The sequence below is a fragment of the Anomaloglossus baeobatrachus genome, chromosome 1, assembly GCF_048569485.1.
Source record: "Anomaloglossus baeobatrachus isolate aAnoBae1 chromosome 1, aAnoBae1.hap1, whole genome shotgun sequence".
NCBI classification, from domain to species: Eukaryota; Metazoa; Chordata; class Amphibia; order Anura; family Aromobatidae; genus Anomaloglossus; species Anomaloglossus baeobatrachus.
This window is the reverse complement of record NC_134353.1, coordinates 699,396,679-699,423,002: the sequence shown is the minus strand read 5'-3', so window position 1 is coordinate 699,423,002 and position 26,324 is coordinate 699,396,679. Positions and strand designations below refer to the sequence as shown.

The window sequence follows — 26,324 nt, the reverse complement described above, 5'->3', positions numbered from 1 at the left end:
GTCGGGATGTGTACCCGCACCTACCCATGGGTCACTTGGATCATGACCTGGCACCCGGTGAACTGGTCAGCTACACCCACCATTGCGGGGAGAGGAGCTGGTTCGCCCTTAGCGTCCAGAAAAGGGCACGCCAAGAAGTCCCGAGGCGCTCCCAGCCCCCTCCCCCACCGTACAGCTCAGAGGTTACAGTGGAGGAAGGAATTCCAGGAAGATGAAAGTTAAAGTCCCGTTGGGACTTTGTTTTTGCCTCGTTCAATAGAGACAAGGCCGAGAATTTGAAGGCCACCCAAAAACTATTGGGTTTGTAAATAGTCCCTTGACTGGCCTGTCCCGTTTTACGACCTCCGGAGAGGCAGACTGGAGGATGGGCCTGCGGGAAAGTGGTGGCCGAGGCCCGCCATCATTGCAACCGGTGGTGATCCTCCGGATCAGGGGTCTTCTGGACGTGGGGCCTCAGAGACAAACAGGTGTGAAACCCTGCACCCGTCCCGTATAACAACACCTGGACCCGTTCCTGGACTGGGGAAAAGGGGTGCTGCCCATTTCTTAGGGGCAGCATCAAGGCTAGGTTTGTTTGGGTGGGTGACTGAAGGACCGGGTCCCGTTCCCGCATTAATAAAAGTGTTATGGTTTGCAATGTTTAAGCATGTGCATCCCGCAAGTGAAGAATTGAGACAAATCCTTGAAGTTTATACAAATCTTATTATGCTTTTAACCTGTTTTAAATCTTTTTACAGTTATAAAGAAAATAAACCGATGGTGGACGGGCAGCCTGCGGATGGTCTGCATTAAACCAAGGGGGAATGTGACGCCCTGGACTAGTCAAGTCGTCCCAGGTAGTCCCATGTACACACCCCCCTCCGCCTTAGTAAGGTGACAGCAGCCAAACTAAAAACCCTTGTCACCACCCTCCGGGTTTGATGTTCACACGAGGGGGGCGGAGCCAGGCGGTTGGCTTCGCCCACCAAGGAGTTCACAGTCCAGGAGGCGGGAAAGACAGTAGATGAGTTAGTTTTGGATGAGTTTGAGTCAAGTTCAAGGGCAGACCTGTGCTCAGGCCTGCCAATAGTCTACACCAGGTGTCTGGGTTGGAGCCCAGTCACCTCTGGCAAGGAGGCAGACGGTGGTGGCCGCCTGCAGGAACTGGGATTACAGCCGGTGGAACCGTAGGGACCAGGGACAGGCGGTGGCCCGTCGGTACCAAACCGGGGAACCGATTGGAAACCAGAGCACCAGGAGTGGTACTCAAACCTAGTACGAGGCCCAGAAACAACTAGGCTAAATCAAATCAACTGATTGAGGACTGGACTTTAGGACCTTTCCCCACACAAGACCCGACTGAAGACAACAGCCCAACCATTAGGGTAAAGCCACCGCTAAGGCATAGAGACCCAAGGGGCCAGCGTCTGCGGGCGAACAGGGCTCTCCCGACACATAACAAGCTGGGAAGCGGACTACCGTTGCCCAGGCATAGGAGCCGTGATTCTACACAAGCGAGGTGCAGGAGAAAGGTGGAAACCACCAACCTGTTAAGGGGAAACTGCAGCCGGCTGCGGGTACCGTTCACCATCTTGTTTGGTTTACCAGAGACTCCAGCGTATTTTCTCATAGTGAGTACAACAGTGCCTTCGGGCCGCGCACCACCGCACCGACACCCCAGCGCGCGTCCATCCCCTCGCCTCGGCACCTCCCTTGGGCCCCCGGGGCCACCATCCCCCTACCCACGGAGGGGATCAACACCAAGCTGCACAACACTGTCCCTGGGAGCCTAGTCAATGCCAGCGGTGGTATCCATCCATTCACCACAACCCGTGGGTGGCGTCACGAACTTAAATCCCCTACAAACCACCGCGGCTCCGGCTGTGGACCTTCCCACCAAAGTCCCTACATGTAGTGCCAACCCCCTTTCAGAGCGATGTGACCCCCGGGTCCGTGAAGAATACGAGCCACCCACCGACGAGCATGGATCCGAGCGGCTCGGCAGCCGGCTGAGCCCCGGGGCGGTACATATACACCCACATTGGTTTTCGTACCCACTAAGTAGTTTGGCGACATTTTATAGATGACATTTTCTGCATCTGGGAGGGGTCACATGACCACCCTAATAGAATTCAATAATCATCTCAATAACATCTGGCCCGAATTCTCTTTTGTCATACACTAAGATTTGACGCAGATCAGTTTTCTGGACACTATGGTCTGTAAAAGCCTGGCCAGCCCTTTATCTACTGATCTTTACATCAAACAGACTGACAGAAATAGTCTACTCTATTTCTCTAGTTGCCACCCCACTGCCACAAAATGTGCAATACCAAAATCACAGTACATGAGGGTTAATAGAATTGTCTCTGACCCCATAACTAGACAACACAGATTAAAAGCGATGCAAACTCGCTTTAGGACTCTCGGGTACCCTGATAACCCCCTTGATGAATATGGTCACTTAGAATGGAGATATGATACCACTGATCCTGGAAAACGAATACCATTGGCACATACGTACCATCTGTTTGCCTATAGGATACAGAAAATCATACGGAAACATTGGAGGCTTTTGGAGGATAGCTAACCATGTATTCCAGAATTCTGTAACCATCTTCTCCCTTGGTTATGGCACCCAGATAACCTACAAAACAAAGTAGGGAGAGCGAATGTTGGGACGGGCGCACCGGAAATAATTCAAACTCATCTCTTAACACCCAAGAGAGCTATGTTTCCATGCTTTGGCTGCCTGCAGTGCAGTAATATGTTAAAGGGGGATAAAGTACACAATCCTCAGACAGGACATGGATACCCAATTAAGGGTGATTTCACTTGCAACTCTGTGTATGTTGTCTATGCCATCAATTGTCCCTGCAGTTTACTTTACATAGGGGAGTCCACACAACAGGTAACGGACAGAATTTTGCAACACAAGTCTACCATCCGCTGCGAAAAACTGTCCCTACCTTTACCATTTCACTTCCACCAAAATGGACACAGACTATCCCAACTGCCGTACCAAGTTCTGGAAAAAATCCGACACATAGACAAGGTGCTAGCACGGTCTGCCTACTGAAAAAGAAGGAGGCCTTCTGCATCTTCAAGGTAGAAACTTTGGAACCTAGGTGTCTCAATAGAGAATTTGATGTCAGTAGTTTTTGCTAACCTCCATTGATTTCCTCTTTGAATTTACTGTCTAAATTTTTTCTTTTCCTTCTCCCATAGTATCGGTCATAACGTGCCACGGATGATATCTCAATGCTTTCAGAGGATCGATAGCACTTCCTCTTCTCCCCTACCATTTCCCCCCCTTATCCCATTTTATTTTTCATTTTTAATTTTAGTTTTTATTTGTATTTTACTTTTATTTTTATTTTTTGCCATTTTCTTTTTTCTCTTTTATTTTTAATTTTTTTATTTTCATTACTATTTATGCTATTTCTTAATTTTATTTTATTTTTCTATACATCATCTCACCATTCTCTCTACAGTCATCTGATTTTCCTTATTTTCTTTCACTTGGCTTCATCCTTCTTCCTAGGACTTCTTTATTTATTCCACTCCTTTTCGTTCATCCTCTTCCCACCTATTCTACAGTGTTATCCCTCTCCTTATTGTTTCGCCTATTGCCCATTCTCCATTATCACAGCTCTGATCATATTAATGGAGGTAATTTAACTTATAGCCATGCACAACAGCGCCACTGGCATGCGATTAAGATTGCCATCCACCGCCAGCCACAATAGGGGTGACGTTCGCATCACCGGAAGTGACGTCGCACAAGCATGCGATCTCTCCATACAACAGTGGGGCCAGGGCACACGACATTTCCGCATTAGCAGCAACCATCACCACCCATCTAGGTGTTTAAAAAGCCCGCCCAGCCGCGCACAGTACACGCCACCTACCACAGTGGTACCGCAATCCACAGGCATGCAGCACTCGCTCTAGACACTAATATTGTTAAGTCTGCAGGCTCCCCCCACGTCCTCCTTTACAGGGATTGAGAGTTATTTATTCACTTATTTATGCCTCTATTACCACAGATCCCATAGCGGTGACGCCCAGCCCTTTACAGTTGGCTACACGTCCCCTCCTAGCACTTATGACAGGTACCTATAGTCCCAATACCACAATTTTTTTCTGGAGACATTATGTACTGTTTAGTCTCTGACCACACAATGACCTGCACCCCTATGTGTATAACATTAACACGAAGCTGATGCACCTCATAATTGGTTGCCAATATTATTTTGCAAGTGTAATGGGCTGTCCACTGTACTGTACTAGCTTTGATGTGCATTTCCTTTAATGGTCTGTATGGTGACAAACATTTTTTTTTTTTAAACTTTAAGATTTTTATTAAGGTTTTGCATAGAAAGAGTTAATAAAAAAAAAAAAAAAAAAATCACATCCTCGTTACAAACGCACCCAATCAGAACAATGACCATAAGAATTTACAAAACTAATTTAGTAACTTATCTTCACCGTAACACCTACCCCACAAACAAATGTGGAGAACTTGGCGAAATGCTCGAATCTGAGGCATAAAGCCGCTATAGCCTGATGGGTGCCATACAAATTATAATGATCATAAACAAATGAACAATAACCTACGAACCTAAATGTACACTGACAAGACAAGAAGGGGAAATTAAGGAGAGTGGTGGGGGGGGGGGGTAAAAGGGGGGGGTCAGAAAGCCAAGTGTAACTTGTAGAACCATTGGGACTTAGCCCTATAGGCCTTCACCAGCCGCATAATAGTCCCAAGGTGACCAAACTGCCTGTAAGCGTTCCACTGTGGCGTTTAGTAATGCCGTGAGGTGCTCCATACGTCTGACGTCCAATATTCTATTCCTGAGGCTCTGGAGAGACGGGGTCCCCGACTGCCTCCAGTTCCTTACAATTAGGCGCCGGGCCGCTGTGAGGATGTGGGTCAGAAGCTTGGAGGCCTCCTCCCCATGCCCCTAACCCCAAGACCCATAATATAAATCAGGGGGTCGAGGTCTACCTGTGGATTAGCTCACTGACCAGCTCCCAGAAAGGGGTTATCTTCGGGTGGGACTAGAATATGTGAAAAGTATTGCCCGTGCTCCCCCCGCACCTCCAGCAACAGGCGGGGATGGAGAGGTCCAAGCCATGGAGGAAGTTTGGAGTGTGATACCAGAACATCAGTATTTTGTAGATGTTTTCTTTATGCAAAGTGCATATTGATGTCTTGGCGACGTTACTCCATATTACTGCCCACTCTTGGGGAAGAATGTGCCTTCCAACAAGAGATTTCCATTTCCGCATATAAAGAGAGTTCCCTCCGGACCCACCCTGTGGTTCAGATAACATGTAGATTTCCGAGGTCAGACCCCTGGTGTCAGTACCCCGCCTACACATTTTCTCAAATTCTGTGGGGATGGAGGTCTCCGCCCTGCCGAACAAAGAGCCAGCCAAGTCTCTGATCTGCAGGTATTGGAAGAACTCTCGGTTAGGCTAGCGCCACACATCCGTGCCTCCGGTACGTGTTTGGCATTTTTTTCACGTACCGGCGGCACGGAGACACGTTAAGCAATGCTACCCTATGGTAGCAGGCACACACACGTAAAACCACACGGAACGTGTGTCCGTGTGCGTTTGTACGTGTGTGCGATTTTGAAAGCGCTGACATGTCAGTGTTTTCTCCGGCAGCACGGGTGTCACACGGCCCGCACCCGTACCACACGGGTGTAGTGTGGATGCGGTCCCGTGTGACACGCGCCGGAGAAAACAAACATGTCAGTGAAAAAAAAAAAAAAACATTAACTCACCTTCTCCTGCCCTCCTGTCTCTGCCGCTGCTGCCTCTTGCTGCCGACCGCCGCTCATTATTCTCATTGAATATTCACTTCACTGCCTGGCAGCAGCAGCAGCGGGGAGACGGGAGGGCTGGAGACCGAGGATCAGCACCACGGACAGCAGCGCGGACATCAGGAAGGACCAGGTGAGTATAATAATTACCGATTCTACGTGTGCTATCGCGGATAGCACACGTAGAACACACGTGTCACGCACGTACCACAGACACGTACTTACCTGCACGCAACACGCAGGGAAAATACGTGTCTCTCGGCACGTGCGTGAATTTCACGTGAGTGTGGCAGAAGCCTCAGTAAGGGAGAATTTGTCTTTGAGAAACTCGAAAGAGTGGATCTTCATTGTGTTTCCATCTATGATATCTGAGAATCTGAATAGGCCCGCCTTGAGCCAGGGATGCACCATACCCGATTCTAGACTGCTTGGGAGCAAAGGTTGATAGATGAAGGACACCAGAGGGGAGCAAGGGAATGCCAGTGGAAATCTCCTCATACAGGATGACCAAAGGTCCCTAATGAACTGCATAGAACTCAGGAGAGGGGGGAAAAGAGTCGCATAGGGCTGGGGGCTGTAAGAGCGCATTTGGATGTATGAGTGCCAGGCAAAGTTTCTCTATCTCGGTCCACTTGTTGTTGCCCAAAGGGACACCCAACAAGGGATCCTCCTAAGGTGGGTAGCCCAATAGTATTTTAGAATGTGCGGGATGGACAGCCCACCCCTACTCCTATGCACCATCAGCACCTCCCTAGCTACTCTGTGATGCCTATTGCTCCAGATAAACCTAAGGATAGCTGCCTGGAGGGCCTTCAATTCCCTCACCAGAACCCTGACCGGAAGGGTTTAAAAAAAAATATAATAAACTTGGGTAGCAAGGTGATCTTTACCGCCGCATTTTGCCCCATCCAAGAGAGGGGGAAGTGCATCCATTTACTCCGAAGGGCCCTCAGTTCACGGAAAAGGGGAGGAAAGTTGAGACTATAGAGGGAGTCATGAAAAGATGTCCAGTTAACCCCCAGATACCTTACCGCGTCCATTTTCGAACGGAATTTGAAATTCAATTGCAGGTAGTCTAACGCCGCCGGATGAAGATTCAATGGCATTGCCACTGTTTTACTGGAATTGATTTTATACCCAGAAAAGTTCCCATATTCGCCCAGGGTGCGCAAGAGGTTTGGGAGGGACACATGTAAATTAGTAAGTGTAAGGAGTACATCGTCGGCAAAAAGGGAGATCTTAAATGATTTACTCCCAACAAGAATCCCTGAGATGTCTGGATTACGCCGGACCGAAGTCGCCAGGGGCTCAATTCACAACGTAAAAAGGGGGGGGGGGGGGGGACAAGGGACACCCCTACCTGGTGCTGTTAGAGATGGTGAAGGACTTAGAAGTGTAGAGAGGGAGCTTGATAGACGCAGTTAGGGTGCTATACAGGGATTTTAAAGCGTGCATGAATCCGCCCGAGATCCCAAAGACTTCTAATGTCTTGAAGTGGAAAGGCCACGAGAGGTGATCAAAAGCCTTTTCCGCATCAAGACAACACCAGCATCTGCTGTTTCCTCCGATTCGCGACATCCACCAAGTCTATTACCTTCCTGGTGTTGCCCCCCCCCCCGACGGCAAGGGACAAAACCCACCTGGTCTTTGTGCACGAGTTGGGGCAACCAAAAATTAAGTCTAGTCGCCAGCAGCTTAGTGAACATCTTCAAGTCAGAGTTCAGAAGGGCTATTGGCCTATAATTGGCACAGTTCAAGGGATCTCTGGGCAGCTTAGGAAGGAGAATTATATGGGAGTGTAGCATGGTTGGTGGATAGGGTTACCCTTTAAGAATTAAATAAGGTGGCAAAATTCGGGAGGAGCTCCTTAGCGAACACTTTCTAGTATAAGTAAGTGAATCCGTCTGGGCCAGGTGACTCCTGTGCGGCAGAGACTCCAGGACAGACTCCAACTCTTCTATGGAGATTGCCGCACCCAGAGCCTCTGCAGCTCCATCGGGCAGCGAAGGCAGCTTAAGGGCAGAGAAATAGTCCCCCAACGCCTCCTCAGCCCCACGCGCACACCGCCCGGAGGGACCTGAAGATTATACAGCTTGTTGTAGTAGTTAAGAAAGATGTCAGCTATTGAAGCGGGATGGTAATGTATCATGCCCATTTTGTCGCGTAAAACCTGGGGACAGGAGGACGTAGTGTGGCGCCCTGGACTAGCCAGGTAGCCACATACAGAACACACACACACCCCCACCCCCGGACAGTTACATTAGTCAGACACAAAACCCTTGTTGCCTCCCTCCAGAGAGTCTGATGTCCACACCAGGTGGGGCGGAGCCAGGCGGTTGGCCCTGCCCACCGAGGAGTTCACAGGCCTGGAGGCGGGAAAAGCAGTTAGTTGGAGTTAGAGTTTGGAGGAGGTGAGAGTCAGGAGGTGAAAGTGAGAGGTCACGTACTGCAAGTGTCTGGGTCGGAGCCCAGGCACTGAGAGCAAGGTTGGCAGATGGTGGTGGCCATCTGCAGGAGTTGGTTGAACTCCGCAGAGCCTTAAGGACCGGGGCTGGGTGGTGGCCCACCGGTACCGGACCGGGGAACGGAGGCCACGTCACTGCGGGACCTTCCAAAAAGGGCGCTAGTTGTGGGCAGCGTGAAGGAAGTTCCGCGGTGCCCGACCCGTGTGCGGGGGCATGCAGACGCCCCATACTGGGACAGGGAACCGACCCCGCTGGGCCGGGAAATTGCTGAGAAAGAGCACCAGAGGTCAGAGATGGTGGCACGTACTATCCGTGAAAAGGACCACCTCTGAAATGCCACCTTCCGGGTGCGAGGCCTGGTGTACGAGGGTAATGTCTGGAGATTTGACCCTCACCGGGGGTACGGCTTCATATACGAACCGGGCCTGGAGGCCGAAGTGTTGGTAGCCCGTCGGGATGTACATGCCCATCTGCCGACGGGCCACCCGGGTCGAGACCTGCTGCCGGGAGACCTGGTGGCCTACACTCGACACTGCGGGGAGAGGGGCTAGTATGCCCTCGATGTGAAGGTGAGGGAAGGCCGCAGTTTCCAGGCGCAGTCCCAGTCCCCTCCCCCACCTTGCTGCCAGGATGTCGAGGTGGAGAAGGTATATGAGGCGGTCGACCTAAAGTGAAGGCAGTGGTCCACCGTTGCACCCTGTTGTCCCCCGTTGGGACCCTCAGCAAAATTAATCAATCTGAAAAATCACCAGATTACCGTCCGAGAAGAGAACCGTCCCCGTTGGGACTGGAGTTGCCCCGTTGTTAAGTTCATTCCCATACCCACATGAGAAACTCCTCATGGACATGGCCGAGAACTAGCAGGCCACCCATGAACTTGTGGGCCTGTAAATAATGTTGTGGGATGGATACCGTTGCCGCCTCCGGAGAGGCAGATTGGAGGAAGGGCCTGCAGCAGAGCAGGCTGGGCCCGGCCACCACCAGGACCGGTGGCCATCCTCCGGGGGTCAGGGGTCCCCCTTGGATGTGGGGTCCCCTGAAGTGACAGTCGGGTGTGAGTTACCGTACCCGTTCCCGCTCGGGCAGCCTGAACCTGGACTGGGGTAAAGGGGTGCTGCCCACTTCTTAGGGGCAGCATCAGGGCTAGGTTGCTTGGGTGGGAGAGCGGAAGACATCCGTCCGTCCGTTATTAAAAATGTCTATATGTGTTGTAACGTTTAGGAAGACCTGAAGTATGCTTATGTTTTACCGTTTACCATGTTATTTATATTTTTACAGTTTGAAAAATAAAACCGGTGATGGAAGGGCAGCCCGCGGAGGGTCTGCATTTTACCAAGTGGGAATGTGGCGCCCTGGACTAGCCAGGTAGCCACAGACAGAACACACACACACACACACACACACACACCCCCGGACAGTTACATTAGTCAGACACAAAACCCTTGTTGCCTCCCTCCAGGGTCTGATGTCCACACCTGGTGGGGCGGAGCCAGGCGGTTGGCCCCGCCCACCGAGGAGTTCACAGGCCTGGAGGCGGGAAAAGCAGTTAGTTGGAGTTAGAGTTTGGAGGAGGTGAGAGTCAGGAGGTGAAAGTGTCTGGGTCAGAGCCCAGGCACTGAGAGCAAGGTTGGCAGACGGTGGTGGCCATCTGCAGGAGTTGGTGGAACTCCGCAGAGCCGTAAGGACCGGGGCTGGGCGGTGGCCCACCGGTACCGGACCGGGGAACGGAGTGAAGCTAAGCACACAGGCAGGGCCATCGGACCCCAACCAGGCTTGGAGCCGCCGTCAATAGTCAAATCCGAATGTGACAGGAATCCCCGGGGTTCCCTAACAACCAAGTCCCGATTGAAGGCAACCGCTCACACCATGAGGATATACAGCCACCGCCACCGGCTAGAAATCCAAGGGCCAGCGCCTGCGGGCAAAACGGGCTCCTCCGGTATCTATACACTGGGGAGCGGACTACCGTTGGGAAGCCATTGGAGTCAACACAGTACACAAAGGTGCAGGGAGAGACAGCCACCATCACCTGTCCGGGGAGAGACACTGCAGCCGGCTGCGGGACCCGTCCATCCAGCCGTTTGGTTCACCGGAGAATTTGTGCCTCTATTGCTGAGTGAGTACACCCGTGCCACCCGTGCCTGCCTTCAACCTTTCCCTAAGACTAATGACTCTGTGAAGAACAGTCAAGGAAGGGGCGGTTGAGAGCTTCCTCTCTTGAAGCTTTAGTTGAGCCGTTAAGGAATCTCGCAGGGCCGTAGTAGACTGCTCTCTGAGGCCCTGAAGGAAGCAGCAAGTTTCCCCATTCTGGAGCTTCTTTAGAAGGGAGAGTGGCACCCTCTTCTCCTGGCTGAGGATGGGAGCGCCCCACGGACCCATCCGCACCTCCTGCCATTACCTGGTGCTCCTGAGCTGACGACCGTGGAGCCGGGTGATTCGGGGAAGAGCAGGACGGCTGGGTGAGGGTATCCGTCAGAGGATCAGCGTCGGTGTCTCCCCCTCTCCCTCCGGCGTTCCCGTTCACCGCCTCCTCCTCTTCTTGCTGCGGGGCAGAGCATAGTGGCGCCTCCACTTCTTCTCCACGCTCCAGGGAAGATAGCGCCTAAGTCTCCCCCGTGGCCTGCTCCAGGCCCAGAAAGGCGTCCAGTGCCGTGCAGTAAAAGAGAGGGGCCACCGGTGCTTGGTGCGTGGCCTTTGCTCTCCGAGGTCCCATATTAGAAGCCGTTAGGTGAGCTGATTGCTTTTTAAAACTCTTATTTAAGCTGAAGGTCGACGGGAGCTCCACTTCCCCATGACCTCTCAGCACAGCATCCTGGACACACCCCTGACAAAAACATTTTTTGATGTCATATCTGTATATTCTTCCTGTTCTGTCAACGCTAACGACACTAGTTAGTCTTTGAACCATTGTATCGGTTATAACAATTTTGTTCTTTTTTGTTCTTTTCTTATTATTTAGTGTATATATGAGAAAGGTCCTCCAGTCTAAAACGTCAGAATATCGTACACTACAACTGTATCAACTAAATTAAAGGGATTCTTTTTATTTTTTTTTTAATATTGAGTGCCAGATTCTTTTTCTATACGAATACGGAGGTGGATCCTATCTGAGCACCAGTCATAACCCCAGGAGTGCCGTATTCCCATTTTTTTGTAATAAAGACATCAGGTTCCCACTAGAGATGAGCGAACCGGATGTGGTTCGGCTCGAGTTCGGTTCGTCGAACGGGGGTCCCGGTCGAGTTCGGTTCTGCGAACGTTCGACGAACCGAACTCGAACCGCATAGGAAACAATGGCAGGCAATCACAAACACATAAAAACACCCTCACAGGTGTCCAAAAGGTGACAAACAACTCACAACACAAACACATGGGAAAGTGACAAGGACATATACTCATGCGAAAACAAAAGAGCTGGACAAGGAAAAAGAGGAGGAGACCCAGATATAGGCATGGCACGCCCTTCTAAAATCATGTAAAACACCACAAGGTGACTCCAAGCGGAGTTCTCCCTTTTTTCCAAAAATTGGGCCACACACACACCCACCCCTTCAGGGTCAGCACTTGTGCCCCAGTTGTACACTTCACAGCTAGATTTGCATCAAGCACATTCAAAAATACGCCATCCTTTTCCGTCCTCAGGATTGCACCGGGGTAGGTAGCAAAGTCTTTGCTGAACCATGACTTGTTCATCTTGGCTCCTTTTAAAAAATACAGCAAGCAAGGGTTACTCCAAGCGGAGTCTCCCTTTTTTCCAAAAATTGGGCCACACAGACACTCACCCCTTCAGTGGCAGCACTTGTGCTCCAGTTGTACACTTCACAGCTAGATTTGCATCAAGCACAATCAAAAATACGCCATAATTAACCGTTTCCAGGATGACCTCGGGGTAGGTAGCAAAGTCTTTCCTGATCCCAGATCTGTTCATCTTGGATCATTTTTAAAAATAATGTAAGCAAGGGTTACTCCAAGCGGAGTCTCCCTTTTTTCCAAAAATTGGGCCCCACACACACCCACCCCATCAGTGGCAGCACTTGTGCCCTAGTTGCAAACCGGATGTTTTGATTTGCATCAAGCACATTCCAAATCCACAAGCATTTACTCTCCCCAGGATGACACAGGGGTAGTCAATTCCTTGTGGATACATGTCTTGTTCATTTTGATGAACGTTAGTCTGTCCACATGGTCACTGGACAGACGCGTGCGCTTATCTGTCAGCACACACCCAGCAGCACTGAAGACACGTTCAGAGACAACGCTGGCAGCTGGACACGACAAAATCTCCAAGGCGTAAGTTGAGAGCTCTGGCCATTTTTCAAGATTTGAAGCCCAAAATGAGCAAGGCTCCATTTGCAAAGTCATGGCATCGATGTTCATTTGGAGATACTCCTGTATCATCCTCTCCAGCCGTTGACTATGTGTCAGACTTGTTGTCTCTGGTGGCCTTGCAAAGGATGGTCTAAAAAAAATTATGAAAAGATTCAATAAAATTGCTGTTACCAGCACCAGATACGGTGCTACTGGTACGGGTAGACTGTTGAAGATGACGAGACCGTCCCATGTTTGTCAAATTACAACTGGGAGATTCACTCCCTGCACCTGCACGGTTGTTTGGTGGAAAAGCCGAGCTAAGATCGAGTAACAGCTTCTGCTGATACTCCTGCATACGTGCGTCCCTTTCTATGGCTGGAATTATGTCACAAAATTTGGACTTGTACCGGGGATCTAATAGTGTGGCAAGCCAGTAGTCATCATCACTTCTAGTTTTGACAATACGAGGGTCATGTTGGAGGTAGTGCAGCAAGAAGGCGCTCATGTGTCTTGCGCAGCCATGCGGACCAAGTCCACGCTGTGTTTGTGGCATAGAGGTGCTAACCGTTCTTTCTTCCTCTGACATCTCCCCCCAACCTCTTTCAACTGAAATTTGACCAAGGTCTCCCTCATCCGCTGAGTCTTCCATGTCCATGGACAGTTCGTCCTCCATTTCTTCATGTTCTCCTGCACCTTCCTCAACATTTCGCCTGCTACCATGCGCCCTTGTTAATCCCTGTCCCCCATGGTCCCATGCCTGCCGCGTTCGTGATGATGAACGTCTGGACCTTGGTGATGTTGTTGTGTCTTGCGCATATGAATCCTCCTGTAGTTCCTCCCCTTCCTGTTGTCCCACCCCCTGACTCCGAATAGTGTTTAGCGTGTGCTCCAGCATGTAAATGACTGGAATTGTCATGCTGATAATGGCATTGTCAGCGCTAAACATATTCGTCGCCATGTCGAAACTGTGCAGAAGGGTGCATAGGTCCTTGATCTGAGACCACTCCATCAGGGTGATCTGCCCCACCTCTGCATCTCGTTGGCCCAGGCTATACGTCATGACGTATTGCACCAGGGCTCGGCGGTGCTGCCACACTCGCTGTAACATGCGGAGAGTTGAATTCCAGCGTGTCGCCACATCGCATTTCAGGCGATGAACCGGCAGGCCGAAAGACTTCTGGAGCGATGCAAGTCGCTCAGCTTGGTTGAACGGCGGAAGTGAGCAGACAGTTTTTGCGCCCTGGTCAGAAGGCCATCTAGGCCGGGATAGTGTGTTAAAAATTGCTGGACAACAAGGTTCAACACGTGAGCCATACAAGGCACGTGTGTCACCTTGCCCAGGCGAAGGGCCGCACCCAGGTTTGCAGCATTGTTGCACACGGCCTTACCAGGATGCAGGTTGAGTGGAGACAACCATTTATTAAACTCGGACCGCAGAGCTGACCACAACTCCTCAGCTGTGTCACTCCTATTCCCAAGACATGTCAAGCTAAAGACCGCCTGATGCCGTTGCGCTCTGCTGCCAGCATAGTAATGAGGGGTGCGTGATTCCTTCTGCACAGTGAGAACGCTGGTGGCCTGACCAGGCAGGCTTGGGGCGGAGGTGGAGGACCCAGATGAGGTGGAGGAGGCAGAAGCAGTGGCAGAACTTGGACAGACAGAGGATTGACACACAAGTCGTGGGGACGGCAAGACTTGTGCAGCAGACCCTTCACCATCTATCACCATAGTTACCCAGTGCCCAGTCAGCGACATGTAACGTCCCTGTCCATGCTTACTGGTCCAAGTATCGGTGGTGAAATGCACCCGTTCACACACAGAGTTTCTCAAGGAAGCGGTGATGTTGTGTGCGACATGCTGGTGTAGCGCAGGCACACCTTTCTTAGAGAAGTAGTGGCGACTGGGCATCTGGTACTGGGGCACAGCGACAGACATAAGGCCTCTAAAATCCTGTGTGTCCACCAGGCGGAAAGACAGCATTTTGGTAGCCAAGAGCTTGCTTACAGAGGGATAAAGTCAACCTCTTAGCTTTGTCATGGGTCTCAGCAAATGGCCTTTTATTTGTCCACATCTGAGGGACAGAGATCTGGCTGCTGTGTGTAGACGGTGTTGAGTAGGGTGTCCCTGGAAAAATGCAGGTTTGTGAGGAAAGTGCAGGCGTTGACATGATGTTGCCTTCATCCAACGTTGGTGCTATCGATGTCTGAGAGAGCTGTACACACGCACTTGTTTCCCCTTCCAAACCAACTGACGACCTACCAAGCAAACTACCTGTTGCGGTTACAGTGGTGGAAGTTGTGCGTGGAAAACCAGGTGTGACAGCTATCCCCACAGTCCTAGAAGATGAAGAGCGCGCGGATGCACTGGAAGGGGCAGGCGGTGGATGGTTCGCTCCGCTAGGCCGCATTGCAGCACGGTGAGCTTCCCACTGGGACATATGATATTTATTCATGTGACGATTCATGGAAGAAGTTGTCAAACTGCTGAGGTTTTGCCCTCTACTAACAGAATCACGACAAATTTTACAGATCACATAATTTGGCCGATTTTTTGCTATGTCAAAAAAGGACCAGGCAAGGCAAGGCTTAGAGGGCATGCGACCTGCTGAGCCCCCCCGACTAGTGCTCAGAGGCAGAGTGGTGGCTGAGGATGCAGTTGTAGACGTGCTACCAGTGCTCCGACTCTGTCCAGGAAGGCGCAAGGTAACTTCGTCGTCGGTTGCATCCTCCTCCACCGCCTCTGTTGACCTCCTCGAGTGCCTGACTGTGGGTTGACAGTAGGTGGGATCTAGAACTTCCTCATCAATTGTTGTGTTTGCACTCCCCTCACCCTCAGACCGAGCCTCTTCTTGCCCTGACCGAATATTTAAGTTGTCATCCCAATCTGGTATCTGCGTCTCATCGTCATCAGTATGTTCCTCATTGTCTATAACAACAGGTGTTACAGTTTGTGAATATGGGTCAACATTATGCTCAGAAACCTGGTCCTCACGGCCTGAATCAGAGTCACAAAGGTTCTGGGCATCACTGCAGACCATTTCCTGGTCTGTACTCACTGTAGCTTGGGAGCAGACCTCTGATTCCCAGGCTATAGTGTGAATGAACAGCTCTGCAGACTCAGCCATCTCAGTTCCACCATACTTTGCAGGGCAGATGGAGACTTCAGAGCTGGGAGAATGCAAGTGTGATTGGGATGACAACTCAGAGGACTGGTGTTTTTTGGATGCGGTAGTTGAGGTGGCGGAGAGGGCACTTGTTGGACCACTTGAGATCCATTCAAGCATTTTCCTTTTTTGGCCATCATCTACCTTTGTTCCAGTTGTTCGTGTCCGTAAAAAAGGGAGCACATCGGATTGTCCACGGTAAGTAGTAGACATCTTACTTTTGCTGGAAGATGGTATATCTTCAGCAAATGTTAATGGAGCTTTGCCACCTTCCCCACGGACAAACCCTTTTTTTTTCCTTTTCCAACACGCCTCTTCCCCTTTCCACCAGCATCTGTCATTTTGCCACTCATTTTGATTGCGACAAGATTGTGCACTTAAAATGTGGTAGTAAAAATTGAGAGGTGGTGTAGATTTCAGCGGTGGTCTAGCTTCATTAACAGCAGAATAAACAACAATAATTATCCCTGACAATGCAACTACGGCCCTTAAACTGGCAGCATAGTTTGCTAGTATAATGGCTTAGTAACAATGAGTTTGAGTGTGCAATGCAGGCAGACGTGCTGCAAATATCTTTGCACTAGTGGGACAATAATGAAGTCCAACAGCCACGTTTAGGATGCCACTAAGTTTCCTCAGTGTTTGCTAGTATAATGGCTTAGTAACAATGAGTTTGAGTGTGCAAAGGGCAGGAGGGTACAGTGGCAGGGTTCTGGGTCTGGGTAGAGGAAAGCAAGCCTCCCTTTCTATCCCTCCTAATGGGGAAATGCAGCGAGGAAATCCCTGACCTTAGCTACACAGACGCTGTCATCTTGTGTAGCTGTTAAAATCTGTTTTCTCGGACCTGACTGTCACCTATGGCTCTGACCCTGCCGGTATTAGGCCTTACAAGGGCTGAAAGAAACTTCTATCCCTATTCTGTATAGCGCTGTGTATAGAGCGTACACAGCAGTATCGGAGACAGGAGCTACGCCAGCGGTGACTGACACCAAGACGCAGAAGGCAGATAATGGCGTGCTGGAGGAAAATGTCCGTTTTTATAATGCAGGGACATGTGACATGAACATCCTATCACACATGCCGTTGCTTCTCTGGCTAAAAGTCCACTTAGCTGTGTGTGTGTCTGGGATTGGCTGACATGCTGGCCCGCCCCACTACACGTGCGCGCTTAGGGAAGGAAGACAAGGAAAAAAAAAAAATGGCGATCGCCATTATCCAAACACAGTGATCTGAATGCGCTGTTCCCGCACACTATACACTGAAATTTCATAATAGTGCCAGTCACAGAGTGACTTACACTATTACAGCGGAAAGCCAGCTGGTAATTATCTTGTCTTTTTGCTGATAGAACCGTTCTCGAACGTATCTAGAACTATCGAGCTTTAGCAAAAAGCTCGAGTTCTAGTTCGATCTAGAACAGCCCCCAAAATCACTCGAGCCGCGAACTGGAGAACCTCGAACCGCGAACCATGCTCAACTCTAGTTCCCACACAAAAAAACAGCTCACACAGTTCCACTGACCAAAGAATAAAAATGGTCACTTTTTAATTTAGCTTTGACCTTGCTCTCAAACCTCACATTGGTGTAGCATAGTATTTGTGATATATTATGGTATAAAGTGCACATTTGTCCCTCATATTGTGGTTTTATGTATGTACTGCTTTTAATTGTTCACAATAAAAACTTAAATATTAGACCCAAAACTTTCTTGTTCTCTATTGTTCCAATCATATTTCTAGGCCATTTTTACTGCAGAATGAACGCAGAAAAAAAAAAAAAAAACCCCAAAAACCAATTGTGGAATTGCATTTTTTTGTTGTTGTAATTTTCACTTGCCTTTTAATTTATTATCCCATTTTCTGGTAAACCATATTATAAGGTGACATTCAAAAGTACAATGAGTCCCACAAAAAGCAAGCTCTAAAATGGCTTTGTCAGCGGGAGAATAATAAAGCTACGGCTCATGGAAGAACGGCAAGGAAAAATGAAGGTGCAAAACTGAAAAACTCCTCGGTCCTTAAGGGGATAAAAGTGCATAAAAAAATGTTATTGTTACGGTAATTATTCTGGAAGTGGATGTGGTTGTCTCATGTAGGATTTATTACTCTTATTAAGTCTAAATCTTTACTTCTTGATGAGCATCATTGTTAAAAAGTGAACTTTAAAGGATCACTACCATTTCAAACAAATTTCTATAAATAGTACAAGTGAATATGGAACTTTCAAAATGGCTTCTTTCTCCACTTCTTAGCTACCTAGGCTAAGTTCACACTTGCGTTGTGTTGCATCAGTCACAATCCGTCACCTTGTGGAATTACGGTATCCTGAAAAATTGTGACTGATGGCCCTGCGTTGCATCCGTCGCGTGACGGATCAGTCGTTTACTGACTGTCAGGTGGGAGCAACGCTGAATGTAACTTTTTTTTGTGCGGCGGATCAGTGTTTTAATTGTGAGCATGCAAAACCATGATCGACTGTAAATTCCATTTCAGTCCCAGCGGCCGGCTATTGTGAATGATCAGCTGATCACCCGGCGGCCGCCTTTTTTGAACGATGATCGTAAAACAGTAAAAAAAAAAAAAAACTACGGATTTTTTTTGCAGCATCAGTCACATAAGTTTTGCCACTATCTGCAACGCATCCGTTGCATCAGTCACTCAAGTGATTGTGACTGATGCAAAACAACGGAAGTGTGAACTTAGCCTTATTCTTCTTCCTTTTCCTGAACTCACAGCTCAAGTCCATGTGGACAAGATGGAATGCTAGAACAGTGAGGTCTTGGGTTACGACTACGAATCTTCCATATTTAAAGGTTAGAAACACGGGGTTGTTATGACTATATTTGTACTTGGTATTTTCCTTTTTAACTTGTTGCATTGGATTTTAAATGACATCTGGAAAAGGGAAAGTGCTGGGGTTCTGATCACTGTTACAATTTGAGATGATGCACCCATTTGCAAGTTGAGTATATCCCTATCACATCGAAAAAAAAAGGAACTGCTGAATAAGCCATTTGAGAAAAATTTATTTCCAGAAGCGGAGCAGAGAAAAACTTGTTTGTGTTTTTATTTTTATTGTGTCAGGTTACACAGCCCAATAAACAATATGGAGAAGGAAAGGTGGGAGAAGCAGTGACAGGGAAGCAGAGGGACACATGCAGACAATGCTGCTGCTTTCTAGTATGTTTGCCTTAAGGCCGCTTTACACGCTGCTATATCGGTACCGATATCGCTAGCGTGGGTACCCGCCCCCATCGGTTGTGTGACACGGGCAAATCTCTCCCCGTGTCGCACAACATCGCCCGGATCCGTCACACTACTTACCTTCCCTGCGACGTCGCTGTGACCGGCGAACCGCCTCCTTTCTAAGGGGGCGGTTCGTTCAGCGTCACAGCAACGTCACAGCAGCGTCACTGAACCGCCACCCAATAGAAGCGGAGGGGGCGGAGATGAGCGGGACGAACATCCCGCCCACCTCCTTCCCTCCGCATTGTGGCCGGGAGGCAGGTAAGGAGAGCTTCCTCGTTCCTGCGGTGTCACACAGAGCGATGTGTTCTGCCGCAGGAACGAGGAACAACTTCGTTACTGCTGCAGTAACGATATTTGAGAATGGACCCCCATGTCGCCGATGAGCGATTTTGCACGTTTTTGCAACGATGCAAAATCGCTCATAGGTGTCACACGCAACGCCATTGCTACAGCGGCCAGATGTGCGTCACCAATTCCGTGACCCCAACGAGATCGCTGTAGCGATGTCGTAGCGTGTAAAGCCCGCTTTACTGCACTTGTGGCGCCCTGGGCAAGCCAGGACGTCACAAGCACTACACCAACACACCCCACACTCCCGGTCAGGCACACCTAAGCCAGACATAAACCCTTGTTGCCTCCCTCCAGGGGCTGATGTCCACACCAGGGGGTAGTCCAGGCGGTTGGTCCTGCCCACCGAGGAGTTCACAGTCCTGGAGGCGGGAAAAAGAGAGGAGTTTTGTTGGGAAGTGAAAGTGAGAGGAAGGAAAGTGGTAAAGGAGCAGACAGAAAGTGGTCCGGGTGTGTGGCCCGGACGGAACAGCAAGGTTGGCAGACGGTGGTGACCGTCTGCAGGAGAGGCCTATTGGAGCCAGCCGTAAGGACCGTGGACGGGCGGTGGCCCGGCGGTACTGGACCGGTACGCAAAGAGAAGCCAGCACCATCCGGCAGGGGCTTACGGACCCCGGCAAGGCTAGGAGTCGCCGTGAATTTGTCAAATCCGTTAACGAAGGGAACCTCCTGGGTTTCCCAGCAGCCAAGTCCCGACAGAAGGCAACAGTCCAACTGTTAGAGGGAAACACAGTCACCGCCAAGGCTAAAGTTCCCAGGGCCAGAGCCTGCGGGCAAAAGGGGCTCCTTCAGTAACCTTCAAGCTGGGGAGCGGGTTACCGGTGGGAACCCATTGGAACCGTACACACTACACAGGTGCAGGGAAAGGCAGTCACCATCAACCTGCCGGGAGGAGAAACACCGCAGCCATCTGTGGGACCTGTACATCCAGCCGTTTGTTTTACCGGAGACTCTGTGTACATCATTGGCTGAGTGAGTACCACCGTGCCGTGCGGCACAGCGCTGCCCCCGCGACCCTGCACCTCGCCAGGCCCAGTAACCCACCTGCCATCCATCCCTACCCCATCACCGGGCCCCGGGACAACCAACCCCCCTACCCACGGAGGGGAGAACTAACATCCAGGCTGCTCCCTGTCATCGCTCCCAGGATCCCCGTCCAGAGAAGCGGTGGTGTCACCAATCTCACCACAACCGTGGGTGGCGTCACGGACAATATCAAATCCCCACAATCAATCCCCCCTTTTCACTCACGGACAAGGAACGCCGCTCGAGTCCCCGGGATCCGGCCCACCGCTCGAGCCACCACCGAGCAGCAGCAGCAGCAGCCGGACCCGAGCAGTGGGAGAGCGCAGCGTCCCCTCCTCCGCCCGCGACACACTGCTGAATTAACATCTACACCCTCACTTTCAGTTTTCCATGCTGCTGGTACTGATGGTGTGCTAGAGAGATGGGATAACAGGAATCCTTTATAACTTTGTGTTCTGTGCATGAGACAACAGACAGAAAATAGTCTCTAGCCACTAGCTAAGAGACAACTGAATTCTTGCAACGAGAGGAAAATTGAATGTGGTAAATTGGTAAATAATGCAAGATACAAGTCACAAAAAGACTCCAAATATTTTTTTTCCTCACGAACAACCATAATACAACTTAGGATACGCTCACAGTTGCGTATAAAAACTCAGCCCCATTCTCATCCAGAAAAGTAGGATGAGTGAAATCCTTTTGGTATTCCATATGTCGTGTGAGTGGTATGCGAGTGTGATTTTTATCTCGCCTAGCATTCTTATGACATACTTGCTTTTGTTTCTCAGAAACTATTTTTCTATAATTATTTACAGGACCATTTACAGTGTTCTATGCTACAGATTCGAGTGCATTGCTATAATAGTTAAATTAATCCATTCAACTCGTCTATAACCAAGATTACAGATAATCTGTCTCTACATTACGATTACAGCTATACTTGCACATTATTCCATTCTAATGTAGCAATGTAACATGGTTAAAATAACTTTTTTATTTTTTGTAACCAGTGCATTAAAATACCAACATAATAGAGTAAAGGGGGCTTTACACGCAATGACATATCTAACGATATGTCATCGGGGTCATGGAATTCGTGACACACATTCGGCATCGTTAGCGACGTCGTTGCTCTGAGCGAGTGTTAACGATCAAAAATACTCACCTAATCGTTGATCGTTCATTTTCAAAATCTCGTTGGTCGTTGTGGACTCAGATTGTTAGTCGTTCCTGAGGCAGCACACATCGCTACGTGTGACACACCGGGAACGACGAACAACAGCTTACCTGCGTCCTCCGGCAACTAGGTGGGCGTGTCGTTAATGCGGCTGGTCACCGCCCCTCCGCTTCTATTGGTCAGCCGCTGTGTGACGTCGCTGTGACGGCGCACGAACCTCTCCCTTAACGAAGAGGTTGTTTGCCACCCACAGCGACGTCACTAGGAAGGTAAGTACGTGTGATGGGTGTTAGCGATATTGTGTACCAAGGGCAGCGATTTGCCAGTGACGCACAAACGATGGGGGTGGGTGCTTTCACGAGCAACATCGCTAACGATATTGCTGCGTGTATAGCAGCCGTTAGTCTCTTCTTGCTGTTATACGCTAAACATATTTTTCAGTGTACTGAAATAACTTTTGGTGATACTGTGGAATGTGCTCCTAAAAAGGTTTTCGTATATACATGTCCCTTTTTCTTCTACATTTGTTTAGACCATGTTTTTTCTTTGATTTTTTGTTTGCATATTATGTGGTGTTCCTTTCTGCATGGACTTAGGTGTAAAATTAAATCCACCGGATTGTGGGCGAACACTTAACCCATGAATAAGTTTAAAATGGCTGATGTTTTATGTGACCATAGATATGATTAAGGATCCTGTGTGATACGAAACACGTCATCTACTTTGTTGTTTAAATTTTGTACCATGGCATTTTACCCAAGATTTTGAAATAAAGATTTTTTCATTTATTTTTTGTGGGATTAATGGACTTTTTCTCCTCATCTATTACGCCCCTCCGGTGATCAGCTGGCTTCTCTTTCCATGCAGTCCCAGTCTCCTGCCAAGATCTGGATTCGGGTTGGAGTGGCTGATAAGTACTTTTTTCCTTAATGGGAAATCTCTGCTTGCAGTTTGACTGGGCACTTCTTCAACTTTCTCGGGGACTGCACTTTCACTCCTCCCTTCCAAATGTTGTCAATCACAGCTTGGCAGCTGATTTAGTGGTCACATGTGGTTGAGCGGTGATTATCAGCACCTGGGAGCAAGGTGTGAAAGCACATGCCCCCAGAGAAGACTATGAAAAATGCCCAGTTTAACTACAAGTGGAGATTTCACATGTTGTGCTCCAATAGCAGCAAATGTTAATATCTCTGTAATGGAACATCCCAGTGCAATATGAAGAAAAAAAACAACTGGCAGAATCAGGGCAGCAAAGGGATTTCTTTCACGCTATTTTACAAAACAAAACTTGCGCAAGTGATAGGTCCTCTTATAAATGTTATTTTTCATTTGTATTACTATCATTATATTGTCGCGGGCGGGGAGGAGGGTGGCAACGCTGCGCTCTCCCACAGCTCGGGTCCGGCCGCCGCTGCTCTGCGGCTACTGCTGCTCGGTGGCTCGAGCGATAGGCCGGATCCCGGGGACTCGAGCGGCGCTCCTCGCCCGTGAGTGAAAGGGGTGTTTTGTTGGTGGGGGATTTGATTAATGTCCGTGACGCCACCCACGGTTGTGGTGATTGTGTGAACACCACCGCTGCTCTGTCTGGGGATCCCGGGAGTGGTGGTATGGACCAGCTAGATGTTGGTTTTCCCCTCCGTGGGTGGGGGTGGGGGGTTGGTGGTCCCGGGCCCAATGATGGGGAGTTAGGATGGTGGACAGGCGGGTTATGGGGCCTGTGGAGGTGCAGGGACGCAGGGGCAGCGCTGTGCCGCACGGCACGGAGGTACTCACTCAGCCCAAGGATGATGACACAGTTCACGGTAAACAAACGGCTGGTTGGACGGGTCCCTCGGACGGCTGCGGTGTAGATGTTCCCTGCAAGTTAGCGGTGACTGTCTCTTCCCTGCACCTAGAAACGGTTGTTGGTAGCGATGGATTCCCACCGGTAACCCGCTCCCCAGCTTGGATATGAGCCGGAGGAGCCCCTCTCTTGCCCGCAGGCGCTGGCCCTGGGAAACTGGTGCCTTGGCGGTGGCGGTGTCTCCCCTTCACGGTTGGACTGTTGCCTTCAATCGGGACTTTGCTGCTGGGAGACCCGGAGGTCCCCTTCACTGACGGATTTGGCAAATTACGGCGACTCCTAGCCTTGCCGGGATCCGAAAGGCCCCTGCCAATGGTGCTGGCTTCTCTTTGTATACCGCTCCGGTACCGCCGGGCCACCACCCGTCCACGGTCCTTTCGGCAACCTCCGATCAGCCTCTCCTGCAGACGGTCACCGCCGTCTGCCAACCTTGCTGTCTCCGTCCGGGGCACACACCCGGACCAACTTCAGGCTCTGTTGCTGTCACTTTCCTTCACTTCTGTCACTTCTGTCACTCCTGTCACTTGCTCCTCTACCACTTCCTTCTACTCTCAAACTCAACTCCGAACTTAACTGCTGGTTTTCCCGCCTCCAGGACTGTGAACTCCTCGGTGGGCAGAGCCAACCGCCTGGCCCACCCCCTGGTGTGAACATCAGCCCCTGGAGGAGGGCAACAAGGATTTGTGTTCTAACCTTGGTGTGCCTGCAGGGAATGTGGGGTGTGTGGTGGTGTCATGACCTGTGACCGCTGGCTTGCCCAGGGCGTCACAATATTATGCTCCTATCCTTGGTTTGGGCTCTGCTTCATGTCAGCCATGTCAGGCTTTGCAAGTAGCCTGGCATGTTTCAATTTGATGAACTACCTTGGCGTATTTAAGGTCTTTTTGGACTCACACCTGTGCCCTTGTATTTATGGAGACTAACCTTGCTTAAGTGAGTTCGGATGGACTGGGCTGGAATTGGTTTGTTATGCTGCATCTTGGCTTCTGTGGCTTCTGTCTTACTCCTGAGAGTCATCTGCCTTCTGCCTTTGGTCAGTAACTCTGCTACCTGTCTGTCAGTGGCCTCCAGTATCCAGTTACCTGTCTCGACTCATCAGTACCTCTGCTACCTGTCTGCCAGTGGCCTCCAGCAATCCTGGAACCTGTTTACAGTCACCTTTTTTCTTCCTATGCATCTATGGTCTTTTGCAACTTCACCATGTTTTTGGTTACACTGCCATCTGCCCATGCTGGTCAGGATAGGTTCGTCAGTCATGTTTTGTAACTCTGCCTATGTCTGTAATCTATCTGTTAATTACTGGACTTGCTGTTAATTTTGTGTGACGCCCCTGCGGTAACCAGGTGTCACAAAAACAAGGTAACAGCTCGGGTCCTACATGACTGTGCCAGTCAGTACACACACACACACACTAGCAAACCAGGACACTTACACTCACAACCAGTGTGGGAGACCCCCCTAAGAACCAGGTGATAGGGCTGGGCACTGTGAGCTAACAGGCAGCCAACTGGGAAGGGAGGGACCAGGCCAGGGGGAGGAGAGAGTGACCTGGGAAGTGTGGCTAGTCAGTCAGAGAAAGGAAGTGAAAGAGGAAGGAGTTGATGAGAGAAGTGAGCGGTAGTAAAAGAACAGGTGTCAAGACAGACAAAGGAAAATTGAGACGCATTGAAAGTAGCAAAGACTCTGCAAAGACCTGAGTAAAAAGATCAGCCACTCAGAGGAGAAAAGTAGCTGGAGAGTGAGAGAACAAGCTCCAAGGACAGAGGGATCCTGTGGGGTGGACATCCAGGGCTCCCTGTACTTTACACGCACGGGTTGCAGATCCCAGAATAGACCAGGACTTCAAGCCATCTGTTAACTCTGCCAGGCGGGTGGGTTTCCAGGACTCATCTGCCACCACTAACGTCCGAGGCAATAGCAGCAAAGGGAGGACCGGGACATATTCCTTTAAAAATAGTCCAAGCTGCCTGCTGCAGGACCCAGACACCAGAAAGACCTCCAAGTGCTCCACGCCAGGGAGGACCGACAAATACACCCGAGTGCAAAAAGGTGGGAGAGTGGCACCAGGTTGGCTGGCACAGCTATCAAGGACACGGGCGCACCTGGGATCCAGCACATCCCTAGGGCGCAAATCCAGTAAGTAAAGACAGACAATCAAACTGCACTTCCTGTCTGGGCTAACTTATTGTGCTGCGCCTCCACGTTAACCCTTTACCTACCCCTGGGTAAAAGCCCTGCTCGCGGAGAGCTCCACCATCCACGCTGCCCCCATCCATCATCCCAACTGGGAACCCACAGCGGCGGCCCTACCATCCCTTGCCGCAAACTGCAAGTGGCGTAGTCGGACTTTCTTTTTCTTTTTTTTCATTTAAAACTGGTCGACAGTGCCCCCGGATCCGGAACCCCTCAAGCCATGGACCGTCCAGATCCGAGCAGCCCGGCTGCTCCGGAGCGCGACATTTGCATTCTATGTGCACATGTTCCACATGCTCCACTTGGCTTCTGCACTGGCACCCATGGTGGGCTTAGAGAATCCACTATCACCGTATGAGCCCACCTCACGTAACACACCTTTTGACAGCAGCTGATCTCAGTCAGTCAATGTCCTGATATGCAGCTTTCTACCTGGGGAAATTTAAGGTGTTTTTTTTTTTTTTTAATCTCCACGCCAGAGTAGTTTCATAGTGTAAGCAAAATAAAATTATATTGTGGTCACTGCCATTAAAGTGACATTTCCAACAAACTCCACATTGTAAGAAATGACCAAGTTCAACAGACCGTAGCCTGTAGTCGAGTCTGCAACAATCTGGGTGAATAAAACATCTCACAATTACTACAGCCTGCACTATCTGATATGCAGCTGACCCTCCAACTCATCAATGATATTAGGGGTTCTATATATTACACCAAAACATTACTTTTCA

The 26,324-nt window shown here is 49.9% G+C and overlaps 1 protein-coding gene across 1 annotated transcript in view; it reads right to left on the bottom strand.

Annotated features, from left to right (window-relative positions):
- The window catches only part of GGT1 (gamma-glutamyltransferase 1), a 259,711-nt gene that overhangs the window by 121,948 nt on the left and 111,439 nt on the right, over positions 1-26,324 (bottom strand). The gene's annotated exons all lie outside the window — the stretch shown is intronic.